The sequence below is a fragment of the Triticum dicoccoides genome, chromosome 7A, assembly GCF_002162155.2.
Source record: "Triticum dicoccoides isolate Atlit2015 ecotype Zavitan chromosome 7A, WEW_v2.0, whole genome shotgun sequence".
NCBI lineage: Eukaryota > Viridiplantae > Streptophyta > Magnoliopsida > Poales > Poaceae > Triticum > Triticum dicoccoides.
In genome coordinates, this window is record NC_041392.1 from 17,124,833 (window position 1) to 17,132,814 (window position 7,982).

Consider the following 7,982-nt stretch of genomic DNA (forward strand, 5'->3'; position numbering starts at 1 on the left):
GGAGGCGTTATCATCAATTCTTCCGATTGCAAGAGGTAACTGCATGCACGCGCACATACCAAATATCGTTTTGCACGCCCATCACCAAGCTAAGCTCTGCGGCGGCGGCAGAAGTGGCCATGCTGATGGCGCCTCCCAACATGGACCTCGCCATACTCACCACCGTCTCCGCCATCTCCGGCCGGGCTCTTCCCCTCCGTCACCTATGGAGGGCAGAGCAGCTATGGGTGTTCTGCTCCTGTAGATCGAAGAAAAGAAGGTGAGCTGAGCATGCGCTACAATTGGTATGCGCTCTGATTTATAGCCGGTAAGTCATCTCGAAAAGAAGGAATCTTACTATGGCCACACTCCACTAGTGAGGTGTACCGAGTACACGTACGTACGTGTGTCCTAATAATCAAGTAATTGCAGTGTCCCGTCACCTTTCTGTTTGGTTGGTGCATCACAATTAATCTGGTTGTTGCAATGTAGCCATCACCCGTACAAAAGGAAAGTGAGACGAGTAATTGAGAGCACATGGCCTGCCGGCCATACGCACAGCACCAAATACACACGTATGGCATCCATCCACATGTTCATTTCTGGCGCCGATCGACGGATCGATCGAGATGAGAGCAAGTTTAATTAACTAACCGAACCAGAGAGACGAATGTCCACATGTTTGATAATACTAGCTAATTAGGTCCTAACTAGCTAGGATTGTCGAGCAAATGAGGGTTGAAATTCTGGAAGAAGCTGGGGTGTGGTCCGATTCTGAGAGTATCGAGCAAAAGAACTAGCCCTTGATAGTGTTATGTCCCGTTCTCCTTGCATAAGGCTCTTTGTTTGCGAGACTTTAGCAGTGGCATGTATCAATATAAAAATACACTTTGGAACACGGGCGTGAGTGCGCGCTTTTTTTTGATTAGTTTAAATATCACATTTCGAAGCTTGAGAAAATGATAAAAACAAATTCTACATGATAATATGGATGTATAATACCACACGTGCAATGTTTTATGACGAAAAAAGTTGACATGTGGCAAATGTGTGGATTTTTAGTGGTGAACAGTGTGTATACTGTTCATCTTTTCGAAATCATGAATTGTTTTTCAGACGAATTCCCTTTTCTAAATCATGAGTTGTCTTTCATACGAAGTCCTTTTGTCTAAATCATGAATTGTTTTTCAGGCAAATTGAATGTTCTGTTTCAAATTGCAAAAATAAGATGCTGTATCTTACAGGTAGAAGAGGAAGGGTATGACGAAATCAGTTGTGCGAACGCACTCCACTGGTGATATGTACTGAGGTGACATACAGGTCCTGTATGGTCCTGATCAAATAATTGTTGTGTCCCAGCTGGCTGGTGTACCATTAATCTGGTTGTTGGGATGCAGCCATCGCCCATCGATTGCAATTTGGAAACGAGCGCTCCCGCTCCTGACCATGCAAAAGGAGATGTGGTGCAAACACGATCCACCGATCACGCATGGGATGCAGTTGTTCATATCTATCTCGTCAAATTCAAGTGTTTCTCAAATGTATTTCAAAATGTATGGGTTGTCCCTTAAAAGTTAAAAGGTATACCAGATATCCCTCCTGACGCCCATGAGCAAGCTCATCTTGTTGGCAGCAGCAGAGGCGGCAAAGCCGACGAGCAGGGTCTAATTCAGCCGACGCATGGCATGACGCTCCGTGCATGACGTCGTGTGCCTTTGGACTTGGACATGCAGCTGAATAGCTGTGCACAAGTTCTGCCAGCAAGTTTTCAGTAGTCATCAATCAATAGTACAAGGACATGGAGAACCCGCACCCCCCGCGTCGCCTCCTCTGAGGCGACTCGGGGGCCAACCCTAGCACCGCCGCCGCGCTTCCCCCTCGCCTCCCCTCCCTCCGCCGCCGCCTGAGGGCCTCCGAGGCGCGGGTTCTCGGCCCCAGTGATGGTGGCGGCGGGATCTGGCGCCTCCTCTCAGTTGGAGGGCCTTGGCTCCCCGGGGCGGCGGCCCCGGCCGATGGGCGCGGTGCAGCCGGCGGGCTCCGGTGGGCAGCCTCCCACGGCCGCGCGGGCGCCTTGCAGCAAAGCATGGCAGAGAAGCGGGTGACTGCAGCAGTTCAATTGTAAACTCTATATATACATACACTAGAAGCAAACGCGCGCCTTGCCGCGCCGTTTTTTCTTTGCCATAAAGAAACATTATATTTCTGGTATTATGTTTGGTCTCATTCAACTAGAATCCCCATGTATGCATCATTCTAGTCAGTGAGAACTACATGGAACCTTAGTTTTGTAGCACTGGAAAAAAAATACATAGATTACATGAAGGCGACTTCTTTGGCAACAATGCACAGGAAGATCGGCCATATCTATTTACCTTGAACCCCATATATTGCTCATTTTGCTTGTCATTCTGTTTCTTATGTACATATATAGAAAATGAACACACTGTGAAATATGCATCTCTCTCAAATAATTTCTCATGAATAAGAAAAAAATGTACAATCCTAACCGTTTAACCACCACTCCTGACCTGAAGAGATAGGAGTATCAACAAAAAAGGTGACAACTTCCACCTATGTAAGCACCTGTTAATAGCTACATTGTGAAAACAAAAACTACACTATTGCATGAACAGTGCTAATCTGACATAACATTGATTCTAAGCACATGTACATCTCGTGAGGAAAACTAAAACCACATGGTGCCATTTAGATATATCAGTGGAAATGTAATATGACAAAAAATCACTCCCAAATTATAAGAAAAGGGAATGGGGTTAGAACTTATTAAGAAGTCAGAAGCACATGCAAGTCACAGCAACAACAACAAAAAATATTGGCGTTTCACAATTTAATAGTGCCCCATGGAAGGAATAGCCACACGCTCCTTACTTAGCCCTTCCATCTTGAGAGAATAACAAAATAGAGGTTAAATTATTAAGGTATGAACATATAAGAAAACTTGAACATTTGTTACATATACATGACTCCAAATTATGTACTTACAACACAAAAGCCATTAATAAAAATAATTGCTCTCTGTTTTTTTTTCTGTCCAAGAAGACAGCGGATTCGGTTGAAAATTGACCAGCATGCTCTCCATTGTCAGTTTGTCACCTGACCACCAGAAAAGAACATACACAGTAAGATACAGCTGAACTGTACTATATTCAAGGACAACACAATACATGTGGCAAATAGAGATACTATATCATTTATAAATGTTATATGTTATATTGGTAAACAATACTATGGATGCCGAAAGTAAATTCAATCACGGTATCAGTATGTTAATTTTTTTTCTCTTGTATCTCTCTACATCAAACATGCAAAGCAATACATACATCAAGACTGAACTTATTATCATAAATATGGTCAAAATTTCAGGCTCCACCCTTTATAACCTTGGAGGCACAAAGACTGCACAAAGCATTCAAAAATACATCATTCAGCTCTGCTTATAACTAAAATAAATGTAAAGCCAAACACAAAATTCTCAAAAACAAAATTTGAAAGGTCAAAGGCTCCAACCCGCTGACCTAGCATGTGCTTGTGCTAAAAAATAGGTTCATTATTTAATTAAAAGGTCTCACCTCGACTCTTTGCATGAGAATACATCAATTTATATACATTTGTAAATCATGTGGAAATCGGGAAGCCACTTCAAGAACCAAGTAATAGAGATCGAAGGAATTAAATGGATTTGGGCTAGCATGGCTGATTGGCTCTAAATAAATAAAATTGGTGCATTTGCATGGATGGTTGTGTTAATATAAATTAAGCGGGTTTGCAATTAAGACCAGATTTCATGATTGTTGCTATGAGGGGGAGACACTGTGATTAATGAATTAATCCTTGCGGAGTCCATCAATCTTGCGTTAATAGTCCATTTTTTAAGACTTTCATGAGATAACCACAACAAAGGAGAGAGTAGATTTCAACCTCGGTGTGCGTATCCCTCCTGCTGTCAGGGGACACAATCCGGATGTTGTCATGTCACATGGATATGCGTTTTGGTGGACATGTTAATTACTTCTCCCGTTGCAACGCACGGGCTTATGTGATAGCCAAGATACATGTGGGAGGAACTCAATGTGTAAACTTTTGGCAGAGTTCATGAGATATTGAGCACCATATGTATATTTGAGATATTGCGTTGGTTATTCGTATGTTTCTCCATGTTTTGCTAGTCGGAGGGCTCCCTTTCGTTTGTTGGCCTCGTTGAAATTTCCAACCTTCGTTTGCTTTCCATGTTGATCCATGAGCATAGTTTAGTTTTGTTTCCTTGATTATCTCAAAGGTCGATAAGAGCCGGGGTGGCATGTCCTCTTGTCCATGATTGGTATAAGCGTGTGTTCATTGATGATGTTGTTGTTCCGCCCACAAACAGATGAATGGTACGGTTTCTTCGGAAGGCTCCTAGTTTTTGTCTCAGTTAGTCTGTTGACTGCTCAACATAGCCCACATGTCCTCAAACTATTGCCAGTTGAAATGTGGAAACATGGTCATAAATTACACATGGAAAATACTTCTCCTAAAATAAACCTGTGGGTTTCGTATGCCGCCGCGTGGCCTTTTGCTATCAAACTATAATTAGCAAAGAGAAACCAATGAAAATCGTAAATTAATTGCCATACATAGCAGGCGCATTATTTCACCAACTCAAATTTTGCGTAAAATGGATAACAACCGCCGTAGTAACCATTCTTCGTTTACAAACAAGCATGGACATAGGGATAGCAGGAATTTGAGAGCAATTAATCATCTTCAAGAAAACAGATCAAGTATGTATTCTCATCGGGTTAATTTTGTTCTACGAGATTTTTCCGCTCCAGACTGCGGACTCCACAGAGTCAGAGCGTTCTTTGCCATTCTGTATTGGAGAGAATTTGAACAGATTCTTGGAATTTGCGGAACTTGGACAACAACATATGCAATCCTCATTCTTTGATTACAACCAATCTCAAGCATAGTGACAACAGCAAACAGAGAGGAACTAAACATCTTTGGAAAAATAGAGTACTAGAAGAAAGTAAGTGAAAATTGCAGGTGTTCTCATCAGGTTGATTAGCCATTCCATTCCATGGTGTTCACCAAGAACCGATTCAACACCTGGGCCAACAATTTCAACTTCTATACTCTTCACGAGATCAGGGCAGTCCTGGTTGGTACTGCCCTCAGTTACATTGATGTCCCAAAATCAATGCACTTATATTCCGTTTTGTAGTGGCGAAATGTTAGGACCCCTCTCAACATACCCTTGCACCATATCCGTTTTGTAGAGAACTTGGAGAGCCGTGCGTGATGTCTAATTGTGGCATAACTGTATGTATATGCAGCTTAAGTAATAGTAGCATTGTGCGTGGTGTAGCCCATTACATTTTCCACGACTTCTCCCGAGCTGAAATGCATTTCATTAGTTTTATTTCATCAGCAAATGTATTATGCATTCGCAAGTTGGAGACAAACAGGATAAATTGCAAGTATACGAAAACATGTAACATGATAACTACAAATAAATAATTGACCAGTCATCAGCATGATCGCGTCATGGTTCACGTTTGAGAGGCACTTGGATTGTCGAGGCACCCCGCAAAGCATAAACTGGCTATCTCCTGGCTGGGAAATGGAATCCCAGGCTGTGGAATTCAGAATCACGTGAGATCGTTCAGTGTCCTGGCGACACAAGATGTTAGGATGTTTGTTCACTCCAGGCTGAGGAGCTCCCTGCAAAAAACTGAATTACTATCCTAAATAAATGCATAAGGGAAAATCGAAACAGAAGACCACGATGAAGCTTACAGTATAAGATAGTCCATACATGTGCGGCACATAAGTGCAATCGGACGGCTGTAACATCACCATCAACAAGCGCAAACGAGCAACATCTCCTGTCATAGGGAGACCAACATCGTCAGAAACCCAAACTAAATCAACTAACCAAATCATGCAATCATGGTCTTCCAGTTAAGGTGCCTGTCGAGCTGAGCGTAAGGCAGTACATGCCAACATGTAACAGGGGTCCACCTAGGTGAGCGAAGAACCGAAGAATGGAACGGAGAAGAGATCAATCATCAACTATCTGGACAATCGTCTTCAGCGCAGACCATCTTTGCTGTTCTACACTGGTAGAAAAAGGGCCTATAGTCCCGGTTCGTAAGGGTCTTTAGTCCCGGTTCCGGAACCGGGACTAAAGTGTCGGTACTAATACCTCCCCCCTTTAGTCCCGGTTCAATCCAGAACCGGGACTAAAGGCCCTCCATGTGGGCAGTGCGCAGAGTCCAGTCAGGAGACCCTTTGGTCCCGGTTGGTGGCATCAACCGGGACCAATAGGCATCCACGCGTCAGCATTTTTGTGGCTGGGGTTTTTTTTTGAAAGGAGGGTGGGGTTGGGGGTTTTGGGGGTTAATTTAGGTGTTTCATATATTGTGTTAGCTAGCTATAATTAATAGAGAGAAGTGTCCTCTCTTATGTCCGTGCTTGGTCAATGCTACGTACTATACATACGTATAGAGAGGACTAGACACGCTGGCTAGCTAGTAAGCAAACGAAGGAAACAGAAGATCATCATGAACATATATGCATACAGAGAGAAGTGATATCGACCACCTCTCCTTCTCCGAGAGATTGGTCGAACAACAAGTTCTCGTATATCTATCTGACACTACCGGCTACATATATACAATAATTATCTCTTACAAATATAATCATACGGACTCAGGGTCCACATAGAATTCTCTGTCTTCAGAGATCACGTGGTCAAGAAAGAATGCCGCCAATTCCTCTTGAATTGCTTGCATGCGAGCTGGTGCTAGGAGTTCATCCCGCTTCTGAAACATCTAATTTGAAGAAGGGGGTCAATATATATATATGAATGAATGAAACTCAACACAAATGATGGTAATAAAATAAAATTGTGAATGTTGTTATTTACGTACTTCATATTGTTCGTTAGAGTACCCGCCCCGCTCACAGGTCGTGTGGCGGATGGACTCGCAGATGTAGTATCCACAGAAATCATTCCCTTGTTCCTGCCACAACCACTTTACAAGAAATAGAGGTCAATCAAACTGATAAGCAAGAATGCTAAATGGTATTGATGAAACTAGCGCTTGAATCACTAGGAGATGTGCGGAACATGCTACTATAGTACTTACTTTCGGGTGTCTAAATTCCAGCTCCTTCGGCAGTCCCGGAACTGTTTTGGTGAATTTTCTCCAAACCCTGCCGGACAAAGAAAACAATTACTTGATATCAGGAAATGAACAAAGTTGCTGATATGGTGGATAATGATCGATTTAACTTACTTCTGGAATATTTGAGTCATGTCTGCATAGTCCTGGGAATTTTTCGTTTAGAGTCTAAGACGGTTACTACTCCCTGCTCAAGCTTAATCTCTAGGAGAATATAGTGGAAACTGCACACACATGCATAACTCATCAATTACATTACTATAACCTTGACTAATATATAAGGGAAACCGAATATGCACAAGACAGTAACACTCCCCTGAAGTTGTAAGGAAAGAGTATTATATCTTTGTTTTGATTTATTACGAACGATCGTAGCAAGTTGGCCTCGGTAGCTGCGGCATGAAGTTTAACCTCAGTTGCATCTATGAGATATGTGTTAATGAACCCAATATCACCGACTTGTCTTTTCTTCAATTCGGCGATCTTCAATCTGCATAATATAGTGAGGATGATTATAAATACATGCAATGAAAGAGCTAAGCTATATAGAGAAACTTAATGACAGAAGTAGTACTACTTACAGACAGTAGCAGGCGACCGTTGTTTTATCGAGGGCCAATTGATTGAAAAACTGATAGAACTCCTCAAATGGAACAGGGAACAGATCAATTCCAACGAGGTCATGCTCCTTTTTAATTTTCACATACAAAGTACTCCTCCCCCAGAGTCTCTGCAGATTTTCAAGTACCAATCATGCAATCTTCGCATCATCGTTGATAGAGATCTTTCATCTTTGATGAGAGGCTTCCCGTA

The 7,982-nt window shown here is 42.5% G+C and overlaps 1 pseudogene; it reads right to left on the reverse strand.

Moving 5' to 3' along the window:
• Positions 1 to 253, reverse strand: part of LOC119329123 — a 5,690-nt pseudogene extending 5,437 nt beyond the window's left edge.
• Between the last annotated feature and the right edge of the window lie 7,729 nt (positions 254 to 7,982).